Source organism: Saimiri boliviensis, chromosome 3 (genome assembly GCF_048565385.1).
Source record: "Saimiri boliviensis isolate mSaiBol1 chromosome 3, mSaiBol1.pri, whole genome shotgun sequence".
Taxonomy (NCBI): Eukaryota; Metazoa; Chordata; class Mammalia; order Primates; family Cebidae; genus Saimiri; species Saimiri boliviensis.
Genome location: NC_133451.1, coordinates 39,527,563 through 39,545,161, shown reverse-complemented (window position 1 = coordinate 39,545,161; position 17,599 = coordinate 39,527,563). Strand labels below are relative to the sequence as shown.

Genomic DNA, 17,599 nt, shown 5'->3' with positions numbered 1-17,599 from the left:
AATAATAGTGTCACAGAACCACCTCAGCCCTGAAGGTACTTGCTTGCCAAACCAGTTTTCTCCACCACCAGGAATCTCATTGCAAAGATTAGCAGCAATTACTAAAAACATTATAGCTAATGGATGGTGTGAAACTTCTCACTGTTTCCCCTACAAATTCAGTGGCCTAGAGTGATTGTCTCAGCCCCTTCTTGCCTAAAGGAAATGTTCTGATTCGTCTCTGTACAGCTTTGAGCTTAAGAGTTGCTTTGTCTTCTTCATTGTTGTAATTGAAGCTTATAAGAGAAGTTATTTATTAAGAAAGATAAAACCTGATACTATTCATTAAATTCAGTAAGTCAAGGGTTGAAAATAAAGAGGAAAATTTTTTAAAAATAAAAGATAAGGTTTAAGTATGTCTGTCTACACTGTACAAATTAGAGTGCTTCTTTTAAAAAAAAAAAGAGAGAGAAAGAAGATGATATATATCTTCAGTTGTCAAATCTTAGGTCACTTCTAATCATAATATTGTTAATCATTCCCTTAGGCCCCAGGACCATGCTGGTAGAACAGATTATACCATAGAATGAGGCTACTAGAACATTTTAAATTTCTGCTAACCAGGGCAGGAGGATGGAAATGGCTGTTATCATCCAGATAGGGTACCATCTGTTTTTGTTTTGTTTTGTTTTGTTTTTTGAGATGGAGTCTCACTCTGTTCGCCCAGGCTGTAGTGCAGTACTGCAGTCTTGACTCGCTGCAGCCTCCACCTCCTGGGTTCAAGCAATTCTTCTGCCTCAGCCTCCCAAGTAGCTGGGATCACAGGCATGCTATGCCATGCCCGGCTAATTTTGTATTTGCAACAGAGACAGGGATTCACCATGTCGGCCAGGCTGGTTTCAACTCTTGACCTCAGGTGATCTACCCTTCTCAGCCTCACAAAGTGCTGGGATTACAGGCGTGAGCCACTGCACCCGGCCCCACCTTTTCTTTTTTAACCTTTATCATTATAATGTAACCAGATTTCTTCCTGTGTATCTTACAGTGATCTGCAAAGTTGGCTTTCTTTATGTCCAAGGCCACATCTTCCTCATTCCTAACTTGAGATGTCAAGCTCCTCCCTCCTCCTTTGTTGATCCCATCTAGCTTTCTGAGGATTTATTAGATACCCATGTATTAAGACACCCATGTCTGCCACTCTGCTTGGCACCAAGGATGTAGCCATAAATGAGAACATCATGGTCCTTGCCCTCATGGGATGTACTAAGAGGAACAGGTGGGTAATGACATGGGTCCATGAGTCCCATGAAGCACTTTGTGACATGACTGTCAAGCCATAGGCCAGTGTTATGTGACATCTCTGTCTTTAGACTCTGCAGGTGCCACCTGTTCTGTTAGCCTTTCTGTCACCATTGGGTGTCCTTCAGCACAGGCTAGGTTAGACTGTAATGACAACCAGAACTCTCAGTGGCTTACAACAACTCTTTCTGCTAAATGTCCATGGTAGATTGGCTGAAGACACAGCTCCCTGTGTCATTGTCCTCATTCTCTGTCTAAAGCCGATGATACAGTCACTATCTAGACTAGAGTACTGGCAACAATGGTGGCAGAAGGAAAAGATGCGCTGACTCGGAACGTTTCTGCTGGAAATGATGCTTAGTGCTTTTGCTCACATTTCATTGGCCAAAGCAAGATGCGTAACTGCACCTCACTTCAAGGGGTGGGGAAATATATGCCACTCCTACAAGTGGAAGCGAATCTTCACAGCACACCGTGGCCCGTGCTGTCTCTCATCCCTGCGGTCATGCCGATCTTCATGGTACTAGATCTCTTCAACCTCAGGTTGTCACTAATGTCAGATGCGTGTGTCTCCCTGGTTAGATTGTGAATTCCTTGACGGCCAGCACCATGTCTTATACTTCCTTGTGTGTGATTCAACATGATGTTATCCTTATATTAGATGCATAAAAATACTTTTGATTGTCTGAAGGGGAGAATGAGGGGAGAATAATCAGAACTCTGTGCATGTTTTGACACAATGCTTTATGGTTTACTGAGGATCTCTGCATGTTATCTCCATTAGTCCTTTCAGGACTATAGGGTATAGCATTATGTCCCTTTTACAGATGAGGAAACTGAGACCTAGAACTTGTGCACAGCTTGCTCAGTTTTATACAAAAAATGTGGCTGAACTGTATCTGAAACCACAAATTCTAAATTAATGGGTCAGTGTTTCCTAATCCTTTTAGCTGTTAGTGTGGACACCCCAATTATCTTGTGCAGAGGTCCACACAAGGGAAGGAAGAGGAAACTTCAGAAAAGGAGTTGAGGCCGGGTGCAGTGGCTCACCCCTGTAATCACAGCACTTGGGAGGCCAAGGCAGGCAGATCACCAGAGGTCAGGAGTTCAAGACCAGCCTGGCCAACATGGTGAAACCCTGTCTCTACTAAAAATACAAAAATTCGTGTGGTGGCTCTTGCCTGTAGTCCCAACTACTTGGAAGGCTGAGGCAGGAGACTCCTTTGAACCTGGGAGGCAGAGGATACAGTGAGCCGAGATGGCACTACTACACTCCAGCCTAGGTGACAGAGCAAGACTCCATCTCAAAAAAAAAAAAGAAGAAGAAGAAGAAGAGAAAAGAAAAGGAGTTAAGAGCCCCTTAGCAGCACAGGCGTTTATCTCTTGGTAGTCGGGGCCCAGCAGAGCTGGAATGGACATAGCAACAACTGCCAGCTTGTGCTTAGCAGGTCAGAGTATTTGTTTGCTGTAGCTGCAAATTACCACAGATTTACTGCCTTAAAATGACAGAAATTTATTCTTTCACAATCTGAAGGCCAGAAGTTCTCTATCGGTTTTTTGTTGCTTTCTCTCTGTGAGAGACGGGGTTTTGCTTTGTCACCCATGCTGTGCTGGAGTACAGTGGCGCAGTCATAGCTCACTGCAGCCTTGACCTCCCGGGCTCAAGGGATCCTGCCTCCTCAGTAGCTGGGCCTACAGATGTGTCCCACCATACTTGGCTAATTTTTTTTTTTTTTTTTGTAAAGATGGGGTTTCGCAATGTTGCCCAGGCTGGTCTTACTCCTAGGTTCAGGCAAGCCTCCCACCTTGGCCTCCCAAAGTGCTGGGGTTTTAGGCTTGAGCCACCATGCCAGGACTCCACATCAGTTTTTCTGGGCTGAAGGTGTGAGCAGAGCTGCACCTGCTCTGGAGGCTCTAGGGAAGAACCCGTTCCGTGCCGCTTCCAGCCTGTGGTGGCTGCCGGCATTCTTTGGCTGTGGCCACATCACTTTATTCTGAGTATGTAATCTCCCTATCTCTCTCTTAGAAGGACACTTATGATTGGATTTAGGGCTCACTCAGGTAATCCAGTATATTCTCATGTCAAATAATCCAGGATAATATCCTCACGTCAAAATCCTTAATCACAACTGTGAAGACCCCTCGCAGTCCACGCCCCTTTATTTTTTTTAAGATGGAGTCTCACTCTGTTGCCCAGGCTAGAGGGCAGTGGTGCAATCTCAGCTCACTGCAACCCTCCTGGGTTCAGGTGACAATCCTCCTGCCTGAGACTTCTGAGTAGCTGGAACAACAGGCCACCATTAAAAATTCTTGTATTTTTAGTAGAGACAGGGTTTCACCATGTTGGCCAGGCTGGTCTTGAACTCCTGACCTCAGTTTGTCTTCTCACCTTGGCCTCCCAAAGTGCCGGGATTATAGGTGTGAGCCATCACCGTGCCCAGCCATTAAATAAAAATGCGTGTGTGTGTGTGTGTGTGTGTGTGTGTGTGTGTGTAATCTATATAAGGTAACATTTTCAGGTTCCAGGGATTAGAACCTGATTCTTTGGGATATTTTTCAGCCTTCTACAGTTAGGGTGGTGGGAGCCCCTTCTGCTACCCAGCTTTGCTCCTCCATCTTCCTCACCCAACTCTGTCTCCTCTGGGTGGTACAGATTATATGGCATCTTAAATGAAAGGGCCTTTGGAGTCAGGCACACCAGTTGGCTTTGTGATCTGCGTCTGTTGGCTGGGTGACTCTGAGCCAGTTACACACTGTACCCCAGGGTCCTCTTGTATAAAGATGGAAGCTTTGGAACCTCCATGCAGCTTGGTTGTGAGAAAGTAAATGGAAGAGGGCCTGGCACAGGTCCCTGGCCCCCAGTGGGCCCTCAGGAGAGAACGCTGTCCTCCTGCTGCACGGCCCCTCACTCCACTCTCCCTCACCTGCACTGGCAGCAGCTTGCACAGTGGGCTGGAGGTAGAGGATGCTGCTTGCTGAGATTCCTGGAGCACTTCCTCCCATTTATTTTTCTCAGTGAAGTTAAAAACAGACAATGTTTATTAAATAATGAATCATTCTTTCCTAGAGGATTATTTCATTTCATGGGTGAGCAGTTTATTGCCAGAGAACTATGTCTTCCCCCAAATGATGTATAACGTGATTTGGTACCGAAGTTTTTAGACACTTGAATGTTTTTTGTTTCTTCCATTTAAACTTGAAGGTGGTGAAATGCAGTGCATATTCATTCATACTCTGTTCATTTCAGGAGATACTCACAAGCAGAGTGGGGTATCTACCACCCACTTTGACTTCATATTTTCCTATTTCTATAGGAGTATATAGAACCTGATATGTTAGTGCTTGTAAATTTCAACATTCACTGAATAATAGGTATTTGATAATAAATACCATAAGCCGGGTGGCATGAAGATGGCCGTGAGAAGGTAACAGTGGAATGCAGCTCCCAGTGAATGAGACGCAGAGTGCTAGGGGACTCCACGATTCGAAAGGAGGTGCCGGATTCCTTTCGGTAGGACTGATAGAGCACTGAAAATAGCCCAAGGAAGAAGCCACAGGGCGAGAGCCTCCGGGGGGGGGGGGGCAAATCAAGACGGGGGTAGGGGGACACTGAAACATGCAGCCGGCTCGGAGGGTCGGGGGACTTCACCCCCTCAGTGCTCCGATTCGGATCCTGTGCATACCTCATCCCTCCTACAGCCCACGGTCCACGAGAGCCCTGCCAGACTGTGGGGCACCGTGGGTTGTTGATGCAAATCTGAGCAGCGGCTCCCACCAGGCGAGCAAGTTGTCGCAGGGACCCGGGCGGAAGTTTGGACTAACGCCAGCGGGACGGACCGTTCCACAGAGGGAAGCGGAGTTGAAAGCAGGGAAATAGACCATAAGTCCTGGCAGGCCCCACCTCCACAGAACTCAAACGGAAGCCCCCGCTAGAGAGCTTGGCAGCAAATACACCAGTTTGACCCCAACAGGGAAGAGCCGGCTCTAGGAGAGAGGACATGGGGAAGGCGGGGCCAGTGTCACCTGCAAACAAACTCCAGGAAAGGACCGCCCACCCAGCAACCTGATTGAACCCGAGAGAGCCCAGCAACGCCCTCCACAGGCCAAAAAAGATACAGCTCCAACCTCAAAACGTCCAGAGAGGACTCTGAAATCACCAGCTTCAAAGATCAAAGAGAGATAAATCCATGAAGATGAGAAAAAAGCAGCACAAAAAGGATGAAACCACCAAAGACCAGAGCACCTCTTTTTCTTTTTCTCCCAGGGATCACAACTCCTCACCAACAAGGGAACAAAAAAACAGAGAATGAATTTGACAAATTGACAGAAGTAGGCTTCATTCAGAAGGTGAGTAATAACAAACTTCTCTGAGTTAAAAGACCATGTTATAGCCCAATGCAAAGAAACTAAGAACCTTGAAAAAAGGTTAGACGAAATGCTCACTAGAATAACCAGCTTAGAGAAGAACATAAATGACTTGATGGAGCTGAAAAAACACAGCACGAGGACATCATCAGGCATACACAAGTTTCAACAGCTGAATCGATCAAGCAGAAGAAAGGATATCAGAGATAGAAGATCAAATCAATTAAATAAAATGAGAAAGCAAGATTAGAGAAAAAAGAGTGAAAAGAAATGAACAAAGTCTCCAAGAACAATGGGATTATGTGGAAAGACCTAATCCATGCTTGACTGGTGTACCTGAATGTGACAGGGAGAATGAATCCAAGTTGGAAAACACTCTTCAAGATGTTATCCAAGAGAATTTTCCCAACCTAACAGTGCAGGCCAACATTCAAATCCAGGAAACACAGAGAACACCACAAAGATATTTCTCAAGAAAATCAACCCCAAGGCACATAATTGTTAGATTCACGAGGGTTGAAATGAAGGAAAAAATCCTAAGGGCAGCCAGAGAGAAAGGTCAAGTCACCCACAAAGGAAAGACCATCAGACTCACAGTGGGTGTCTCGGCAGAAACCCTCAAACTAGAAGGGAGTGGGGGCCAATAGCAACATCCTTAAAGAAAAGAACTTACAACCCAGAATTTCATATCCAGCCAAACTAAGCTTCATAAGTGAAGGAGAAATAAAATCCTTTATGGACAACCAATTGCTGAGAGATTTCATCACTACGAGACCTGCCTTACAAGAGCTACTGAAGGAAGTACTAAACAGGGAATGGAGCAACCAGTACCAGCCACTGCAAAAACATACCAAATGGTAAAGAACAAAACAATGAAGAAGCCATGTCAACTAACGGGCAAAACAACCAGCCAGTAAGAAAATGACAGGATCAAATTCAAACACAACAATATTGACGTTGAATATAAATGGCCTAACCACCCCAATCAAAAGACACAGACTGGCAAACTGGATAAAAAGTCAAGACCCATCAGTGTGCTGTATTGAGGAGACCCATCTCACATGCAAAGACTTACATAGACTCAAAGGGATGAAAGAAGATTTACCAAGCAAATGGAGAGCAAAAAAAAGCAGGGGTTGCAATCCTAGTCTCTGATAAAACAGACTTTAAACCAACAAAGATCTAAAGAAACAAAGAAGGGCATTACATAATGGTAAAAGGATCAATGCAACAAGAAGAGCTAACTGTCCTAAATATATATGCACCCAAAGCAGGAGCACCCAGATACATAAAGCAAGTTCCTAACGACCTACAATGAGACTTAGACTCCTGCATAATAATAGTGGGAAACTTTATTTTATTTATTTATTTATTTATTTTTTACAATACTAATCTATTTATTTGGCCTCTCAATACATTTTTTCTTTTTTTATTTTATTTTTTATTGCATTTTAGGTTTAGGGGTACATGTGAAGAACATGCGAGATTGCTGCATAGGTACACACATGGCAGTGTGATTTGCTGCCTTCCTCCCCTTCACCTATATCTGGCATTTCTCCCCATGCTATCTCTTCCCAACTCCCCACCCCCCACTGCCCCTCCCCCATTTCCCCCTAAAAGACCCCAGTGTGTAGTGCTCCCCTCCCTGTGTCCATATGTTCTCATTGTTCAACACCCGCCTATGAGTGAGAATATGCGGTGTTTGATTTTCTGCTCTTGTGTCAGTTTGCTGAGAATGATGGTTTCCAGGTTCATCCATGTCCCTACGAAGGACACGAACTCATCGTTTTTGATGGCTGCATAATATTCCATGGTATATATGTGCCACATTTTCCCTGTCAAGTCTATCATCGTTGGGCATTTGGGTTGGTTCCAGGTCTTTGCTATTGAAAACTGTGCTGCAGTGAACATTTGTGTGCACGTGTCCTTATAGTAGAACGATTTATAATCCTTTGGATATATACCCAGTAATGGGATTGCTGGGTCAAATGGAATTTCTATTTCTAGGTCCTTAAGGAATTGCTACACTGTCCTCCACAACTGAATAACTTACACTGTAGTGGGAGACTTTAACACTGACAATATTGGACAGATACAACAAGACAGAAAGTTAACAAGGATATCCAAGACTTGAACGTATATCTGGACCAATCAGACCTAATAGACATTTACAGAACACTCCACCCCAGATCCACAGAATACACATTCTTCTTAGCACCACATTGCACTTACTCCAAAATTGACCACATAATTGGAAGTAAATCACACTTCAGCAAATGCAAAAGAATGGAAATCATAACAGTCTCTCAGACCATAGCACAATCAAATTAGAACTCAGGATTTAAAAAAGCACTCAAAACGGCACAATCATGTGGAAACTGAACAACTTGCTCCTGAATGACAAATGGATGAACAATGAAATTAAGGCAGAAATAAAAATGTTCTTCGAAACAGTGAGAATGAAGACACAACATACCAGATCCTATGGCACACATTTAAAGCATTTCTAGAGGGAAATTTATAGCAATAAATGCCCACATGAGAAACAAGGAAAGATCTAAAATTGACACCCTGTTGTCAAAATTGAAAGAGATAGAGGAGCAAGATAAAGAAACTAAAAAGCAAGCAGAAGACAAAAAATAACTAAGATCAGAGCAGAACTGAAGGAGATAGAGACATAAAAAACCCTTCAAAAAAATCAGTAAATCCAGGAGCTGTTTTTTTGTAAAGATCAACAAAATAGACAGACCACTAGCTAGACTAATAAAAAAGAAATGAGAGAAGAATTGAATAGATGCAATAAAAAATGATAAAGGGAAGATCACCACCGATTCCTCAGAAATACAAATTACCATCAGAGATTACTACAAACAACTCTATGCATGTAAACCAATCTGGAAAAAAATGGATAAATTCCTGGACATTTGCACACTCCCAAGACTAAGCCAAAAAGAAGTTGAAACCCTGAATAGACCAATAACAAGGTCTGAAGTCGAGGCAGCCATTAATAGCCTACCAGCCAAAAAAAGTCCAGATCCAGATGGGTTCACAGCCAAATTCTGCTAGACATACAAAGAGGAGCTGGTACCATTCCTGTTGAAACTATTCCAAACAATACAAAAAAGGGAATCCTCCCTAACTCTTTCTATGAGACCAACATCATCCTGATACCAAAATCTGGCAGAGACACAACTAAAAAAGAAAACTACAAGCCAATATCCATGATGGACATTGATGCAAAAATCTTCAATAAAATATTGGCAAACTGAATCCAACAGCACATCAAAAAGCTTATCTACCATGATCAAGCAGGCTTCATCCCGGGGATGCAAGGCTGGTTCATACGCAAATCTATAAACGTAATTAACCACATAAACAGACCCAAAGACAAAAACCACGTGATTATCTCAATAGATGCAGAGAAGGCCTTCGACAAAAATTCAACAGCCCTTTATGCTAAAAAACTGTCAATAAACTAGGCATCAATGGAATGTATCTCAAAACAGTAAAACCTATCTACCAGAAACCCACAGCCAATATCACACTGAATGGGCAAAAACTAGAAGCATTCTCTTTAAAAAAAAAATGGCACTAGGAAAGGATGCACTCTCTTACCACTATTATTCAATATAGTATTGGAAGTTCTAGCCAGAGCAATTAGGCAAGAAAAAGAAATAAAGAATTGAATGCAATTAGGCATTCAATTAGGAAAAGAAGAAGTCAAATTGCCCCTATTTGCAGACAACATGATCGTATATTTAGAAAACCCCATCGTCTCAGCCCAAAACCTTCTTAAGCTGATAAGCAACTTTGGCAAAGTCTCAGGATACAAAATCAATGTGCAGAAATCACAAGCATTCCTATACACCAGTAACAGAAAAACAGAGAGCCAAATCATGAGCAAACTCCCATTTACAATTGCTACACAAAGAATAAAATACCTAGGAATACAACTAACAAAGGATGTAAAAGATCTCTTCAAGGAGAACTACAAACCACTGATCAAGGAAATAAGAGAGGACACAAACAGATGGAAAAACATTCCATGCTCATGGTTAGGAAGAATCAATATTGTGAAAATGGTCATACTACCCAAAGCAATGTATAGATTCAATGCTATTCCCATCAGGCTAACATTGACCTTCTTCACAGAACTGGAAAAAACCCCTTTAAACTTCACATGGAACCAAAGAGAGCCTGCATAGCCAAGACAATCCTAAGCAAAAAGAACAAAGCTGGAAGCATCACGCTACCTGACTTCAAACTATACTACAAGGCTACAGTAATCAAAACAGCTTGGTACTGGTACCAAAACAGAGATATAGACCAATGGAACAGAACAGAGGCCTCAGAAGCAGCACCACACATCTGCAACCATCTGATCTTTGACAAACCTGACAAAAACAAGCAATGGGAAAAGGATTCCCTGTTTAATAAATGGTGCTGGGAAAACTGGCTAGCCATATGCAGGAAGCTGAAACTTGGACCCCTTCCTTACACCTTATACAAAAATTAACTCCAGATGGATTGAAGATTTAAACATAAGAACTAACACCATAAAAACCCTAGAAGAAAACCGAGGCAACACCATTCAGGACATAGGCATAGGCAAGGACTTCATGAGTAAAACACCAAAAGCAATGGCAACAAAAGCCAAAATAGACAAATGGGATCTAATTAAACTTAAGAGTTTCTGCATAGCAAAAGAAACAATTAGAGTAAACCAGCAACCAACAGAATGGTAAAAAATTTTTGCAATCTGCCCATCAGGCAACGAGCTAATATCCAGAATCAACAAAGAACTAAAATAGATTTACAAGAAAAAAACAAAACCCATTCAAAAGTGGGGGAAGGATATGAACAGACACTTTTCAAAAGAAGACAAATATGCAGCCAACAAACATATGAAAAAATGCTCATCATCATTGGTCATTAGAGAAATGCAAATGAAAACGACATTGGGATACCATCTCACACCAGTTAGAATGGTGATCATTAGAGATGCTGGAGAGGATGTGGAGAAAAAGGAACACTTTTACACTGTTGGTGGGAGTGTAAATTAGTTCAACCATTGTGGAAGACAATGTAGCGATTCCTCAAGGATCTAGAAATAGAAATTCCATTTGACCCAGCAATCCCATTACTGGGTACATACCCAAAGGATTATAAATCGTTCTGTTATAAAGACACATGCACATGTATGTTCATTGCAGCACTGTTTACAATAGCAAAGACCTGGAACCAACCCAAATACCCATTGATGATAGACTGGACAAAAAAATGTGGCACACACACACCATGGAATACTATGCAGCCATAAAACATGATGAGCTCGTGTCCTTTGTAGAGACATGGATGAATCCAGAAACCATCATTCTCAGCAAACTGACACAAGAACAGAAAACCAAACACTGCATGTTTTCACACATACGTGGGTGATGAACAATGAGAACACTTGGGCACAGGGAAGGGAACGACACTCACAGGGCTTGGTGGGGGAGTGGAGGGGAGGGGAGGGAAGGGACAGCAAGGTGGGGCGGGGAGGATGGGGAGGGATAACACCGGGAGAAATGCCTGATGTAGGCGGTTGGGGGATGCGGTGGGTGATGGAGACAGCAAACCGCCATGGCATGTATGTACCTATGCAACAATGCTGCAGGATGCAGGATGTGCACATGTACTCCAGAGCCCAAATACAGTAAACAAATAAATACGTAAATAAATAAATACCATAAGCCTTCCTAGGTAAGAAGTCTGTTAAGAAAAGTAAGCAATTATATAATTGGCAAGGAAATTAATACAAAGATCTAAACCAAGAAATACCAAAGCTTTTTTTTTCTTGGAAGTTTTTGTTGTTTCACATATATTCCATGTCTGCCTTCAGAATCTAAAATTCTGACCAACTTTGTTTATAGAGCAGTCCCTTTAGAAATTTGCCTAATTTTTAGGCCTTTTTTTTTTTTTCTTTTGAGACAAGGTCTCACCCCTTCACCCAGGCTGGAGTACAGTGACAAGATCATAGCTCATTGCATCCTGGACCTCCTGGGCTCAAGTGATCCTCCCACCTGTCTCCTGAGTAACTGGGATTATAGGCACATGCCATGTTGCCCAGCTAATTAAAAAAAAAAAAAAATTGGCCGAGCTCAGTGGCTCACGCCTGTAATCCCAGCACTTTGGGAGCCCGAGGCAGGCAGATCACCTGAGGTCAGTAGTTCAAGACCAGCCTGGCCAACATAGTGAAATCCTGTCTCTACTAAAAATGCAAAAAATAAAAATTAGCTGGGTGTGGTGGTGGGTGCCCGTAATCCCAGCTACTTGGGAGGCTGAGGCAGGAGAATCACTTTAACCCGGGAGGTGGAGGTTGCAGTGAGCCAAGATCGTGCCAGTGCACACAAGCCTGGACGACAAGAATGAAATTGTCTCAAAAAAAAAAAAAAAAATTACATTGATGGGGTCTTGCTATGTTGCTCAGACTAGTCTCAAACTCTTGGCCTCAAGTGATCCTCCTACCTCAGTTTCCCAACATGCTGGGATTACAGGCATGGGCCACTGTGCCCAGCCCATTTTAATTCTAGTGCTAGGAGAATAAGTAGGGTTACTTGCCATCTTTGATCTAATGACATTAGGAGCTTGGAGTGCTGAGTTGAGAAGAACCATGATACCAAAACTGGGCTCGTTCTGTGATCTGTTAGTCATGTCTGCCACAGACATGGAGCAGGAGGGCAGAGGCATGGCACAGCATGACTGTTGGAGAAGTAGTTATCATAATATACTTCATTTAGGCCCTAACACCATAAGATTGATGTTGGAGTCATTGGTTAACACTAACTGTCATATAGGAAGAATAAGAACTGAAAAAAGAAATGTCAGCTCTTGAATACTGTCAATACCGATCATCATATCTGAAATTTAGTAGTTTCTTGATGAATACCTATTGAAAAAAGAAAGGATGGAGAGAATTGTTTTCCTAGAAACATGCTCATAAAGGGGAAACTTGTTTTTAGGAACTGATTGTGAATCAGGGCCTGCCCTGCTGTGGCTCACGGGGCGCAGAGCATAGGAACTGTTCAAGATAATCAAGAACACTCTGTACATTTGTTTGTCTTGTTTGTTATGTATAAACAGCATAAAAGCAGCGTTCCAGTCTTCAATCTTTAAAACATTTGTATTGTCTAACAACAAACACATAGTGCTTGCATCAGCGTGGCCTTTTGTTTTTATTTGCCACACTACTGGAAGGAATAAAGTGGATCTTTGAGATTTGAATCCCCGCTGTGCCACTACATCTACGTGTTCTGAGGCAAGTTACTTAGCCCTCTCTGTACCTCCAGTAACAATACTGCCAACCTCCGAGGCGTGGCTGGGTGATTCTAGTCAAGGGTTGAGGACAGTGTGGGCACATCCATAGTAAGTACACTGGTTCTTTGGCCCCCGTCCATTCCCGTCCTCCATGCTGGCCCCTGACCCCTGCAGACTGTTTCCTGGCTCTGCCTGGGTTTGGCCTGTGGGAGGCACTGGAGGCTGAAGGAAGAAGCCAGGGTACCTCTGACCTGTCTCTGTCTGTGTCTCTGTGTGGCTCCAGCTGCCTCTGCACAGGCCGGCCATGGCAGAGCTCCTGTGGGTAGCCCTGGCTCCTGGGTCCTGATTCTCCACCTCCTCCCTTGGGCCCTTCAGCCTGGGAATGGTGGTAACTTCCTGCTGTTGGCAGTTTCCTCACTGTCCCCGTTTGCTTTCCCCTCCTGTGTCACTGATCCCATCAAATTTCCCCTGTTTCTTACACTTAGAGCAGTTTTTGTTTTCCTGGCTATGCCCTGACTCATAAGAACTACGTATACATTTGCTGCCTTTATTATTGTTGTTGTCATTGCCTTGTATACTGCAAAGGAAACTCTGAAGGAAACTGAGGCTCAGCTGGTAGAGTGGATTGACCAGGATTCTGCAGCTAGTGGGTGACAGACCTTAGCAGAGAACTCTTTTCACAGAATCTCCCTTTCTGCCAGCCTTCGGGTGAATGGAAATCTCCAACTCTAATAAGTCTGAATTTATAGTTTATTATCTAAGGACCCCCTCCTTTTTGGAATCTCACACACTGGAGCTTCTGCAGGGACATGTACTGAGGACATAGCTGTCCCAGCTGCCAAGTGTACACTTTTGGGGTCATATGCTATCCAAGTTGAGACTGACCTCAGACTCTTGGGATTCTACCACAGTGAAGTTGGGGGTGATAAAGATCATTGATTTAACAGGCAACAGAAAACAATTTGAAAGATCTTAAACAATTCTCAAGCTGTTTGTCTCCTGGAGCCCCAAGGCAGAGAGGTATCCAAGCCTTGAAACCAGACCAGGGGCTGATGTTGTGTCAAGATGCACTTCTTTCTTTAACTCTCTTCTTGGCTTCATTCTTTGCTCTGCTTTAGTTCATATGGTAGAAAATGACCAGGTACATTTCTTTTCCAGCTGTTAATAATAAAGGAGTGCAGCCTCTCAATTCCAAATTCCTAAGGGAGAGATGCTAACCCAGCAGAAGCCAGCTGTCTACCTCCATCTAGTAACAGGCTGAGGCTCACCACGTACAAAGTGTCAGCTAGAAACCCACTGTTGCCACATAGGTTGGTGTGGAGTAGTATTTTCCAGAAGGTGGGACCAGGACAAACAAGCCAACAAATGTCCATTATGGAGCTCATGTCAAGACTTCAGACAACCTGCCTGATCATCATAGGACTATCAACTGCCATGTTAGGATGCCTGCCATTTGCCAGGCACTGTGCTAGTGATATTCCATCTTTCGGTACGTTCGTTTGTTTTTTAATTTTAGTTCCCACAACCACCGTAGGAGGCAGGTTTTATTATTTGCATTTTAGAGATGAAAAGAGACCAAAGGGGAAATCACACATTTGTGCAATGTACAGCTGCATGAGCCAACTAAAATGTGAAGAATCTTTTTATGGGAGAGATGGAGTCTTGCTCTTTTGCCCAGGCTGGAGTGCAGTGGCACGATCTCGGCTCACTGCAACCTCTGCCTTACTGCAAACTTCGCTTCCCGGGTTCAAGCAGGTTTCGCCATGTTGGCAAGGCTGGTCTTGAACTCCTGACCTCAGATGATCTACCAGCCTCAGCCTCCCAAAGTGCTGGAATTAAACAGGTGTGAGCCACCATGTCCAGCCAAGAATTTTTATTGAGTAGGGGAGTTAAAATATATCAACTGAGGCCAGACACAGTAGCTCATGCCTGTAATCTCAGCACTTGAGTTGAAAGAATTGCTTGAGCCCAGGAGTTCAAGATCAGCCGGGGCAACATAGTGAAACCCTTTCTCTACAAAAACAAAAAAATTAGCTGGGTGTGGTGGTGTGTGCCTGTAATCCCAGCTACTTGGGAGGCTAAGGTGGGAGGATTACTTGAACTCAGATTGAGACTGCAGTTAGCCATGATCGTGTCGCTGTACACCAGCATGGGTGACAGAGCAAGACCCCGTCTCCAAAAGAAAAAAAAAAAAGAGCAACTGAGAGTTTCAACACTGTTTAGTGAATGCTGAGCAGAAATTAAAATTCTTGGTTAAGTATACCTTTGATTAACAGAGAAAAGTGGTATAGGCCAGGTGCTATGGCTCACATCTGTAATCCCATCACTTTGGGATGCCAAGATGGGTGGATCACCTGAGGTCAGGAGTTCGAGACCAGCCTGGCCAACATGGTGAAACCCAATTTCTATTACAAATATAAAAATTTCCCAGGCATGGTAGCAGGTGCCTGTAATCCCAGCTACTCAGGAGTCTGAGGCAGGAGAATCACTTGAACCAGGGAGGTAGAAGTTGCACTGAGCTGAGATTATGCCACTGCACTCCAGGTGGTGTGAGGACAAATCAAGGTAACAATGTATAAGAAATAAATATTACAGGCTGGACGCAGTAGCTCACACCTGTAATCCCAGCACTTTGGGAGGCCAAGGCGGGTGGATCACGAGGTCAGGAGATCAAGACCATCCTGGCCAACATGGTGAAACCTCGTCTCTACTAAAATATAAAAAATTAGCCAGGTGTGCTGGCGCGCACCTGTGGTCCCCACTTCTTGGGAGGCTGAGGCAGGGGAATTGTTTAAACCCAGGAGACAGAGGTTGCAGTGAGCCAAGATCGTGCCACTGCACCCCAGCCTGGCAACAGAGCAAGACTCAGTCTCAAAAAATAAAAATAAAAAAAGAAAGAAATGCTATTGATGCTTTAGTAGTTCATAAGTGTGGTGATTAAGTTTTTACATGCATGTATGATGTGCCTTCTGCAAACCTTGTTACAAGGTTGGCACACTACCATCCAATGTGAAAGAAAAAAGATATTAAAATAAGAGGTCTTTGTTGGTAAAAATAATAAAATAGCTCTTTGGTGGTTAAAGGGATCAATATGGTCCAATCTCAACTCTTTAAATAAAAAGGAATTTTGCTTGAGGTAAGTAATTTAGCTCCTTTGTGGAAAGTTCCTTGACTTCTGAGATGATTCAGAGTTTGGAATTAACTGATTTAGTCTTCTGACTGTATCAGGAGTCTTTAAATATACATTTTCCATTCAATTAATATGTCATGGATTTGATTAATTTATCATCAGTGCCATCAGAAGCCATCAAAGTAGACTCGGAGTTGCCAGCCTTTACTTCTCTCCTGGTTAATCCTGACACCTCTCATGTGTCATGGATTTCTGAAATTCTGAAACTGAGATTGCTTATAGTTCAGATTGGTCATTGGATTGTTGTGTTCCTGAAGGGAGATTATACAGTCACTTCAATGATGCGGTTTCCCCTCTTTGCCTTAAAAAAATTTCTACATGAGTGAAGAAAGCAGAGTCTGTGGTCCAATAGAGTAGTGATGCTCCAATCGAAGTGCTTGTCGGAATCTAGTGTGGGTGTTTTTATTTTTTTAATTTTTTAATTATTTTTATTTTTTTTAACTTTAGCAGTACTTAGTGTCCAACAGAAAACATCCATCTGCTAAACAATATCTCAACTGCAAAGCTTCTCTTACTGTTGGCAGATAGATAATGACATAGCGCAGTCATTACCACCGTGGCAACAGTGACCAGGAACTATCAGAGGAAAATTGCACGTGGAACAGCTGGTTCTCAAGCAGGCATGCCTCAGCTTCCTCTGGAGTATGCTTTTTCTGCAAGTCTGATGTGCTCTGTGGGTGTTTTTCAAACAAAGCTGGCTCTGCCCCAGCCTCAGCCGTTCTGATTAATTCAGTAGGTCTGGGGTGGAGCCTGAGAATTGCATTTCTACCAAGTTCCCAAGTGATGATAATTCTATTTGTGGACCATAGTTTAAAAACCAGCTGGGTGAGTGGTTCACCCCGTAATCCCAACACTGGGAGGCTGACATGGGAGGATTGCTTGAGGAGAGGATTTCAAGACCAGCCTGGGTAGCATAGCAAGACCCCTGTCTCTGAAAAAAAAAAAATAGCCAGGCACAGTTACCTGTAGTCCTAGCTACTCAGGAGGCTGAAATTTTAGGGCCCCTTTTAAGGCCCTAGGAGCAGGGCTAGCAGTGAGATCGAATGGTTTTTGTAAAATGATTTTGTAAAGGGAAGATATTTTTGTATTCTTAAAAAAAAGGGGGGGGGCAGGAAATTGTCTAAGCTTTAGGTCCCGAAAAACCTAGATCAGCTCCCTGATAATTGATCAATATAATTAACTAATATATATGAAAGGAATACAGATGGTAACCAAGAGAAGTTTTTTCTAGGCTAAGTAGTCTGTAAGTCCCAGGAACGAGAGTACATGGGACATCATCTCAGAGAACAAGAGCCTGTATTTGAACTTTATGTGGAACTTTAATTGAATAAGCTCAATGGAGCATTTAGACAGATGAAAATTCAAGTTGATCTTCATTCGCCTACTAAGTAATCAGCTTGCTGTGTGTGATGTATTTATTTGTGACGAGAGCAGGTGATTTGGAGAATGAGACAGGTTCAAATTTTG

The 17,599-nt window shown here is 43.1% G+C and overlaps 1 protein-coding gene and 2 non-coding genes across 15 annotated transcripts in view; 2 read left to right on the top strand and 1 right to left on the bottom strand.

The window, feature by feature from the left end:
• Positions 1-17,599, top strand: part of APBB2 (amyloid beta precursor protein binding family B member 2) — a 410,561-nt gene that overhangs the window by 336,792 nt on the left and 56,170 nt on the right. The window lies entirely within an intron of this gene.
• On the top strand, positions 15,852-15,957 carry LOC120363849 (small nucleolar RNA U13). Its single transcript, XR_005579279.1, has one exon. It is a non-coding gene; the product is annotated as a small nucleolar RNA U13 (small nucleolar RNA).
• Positions 16,572-16,827, bottom strand: LOC120363806 (small Cajal body-specific RNA 13). Its single transcript, XR_005579244.1, has one exon.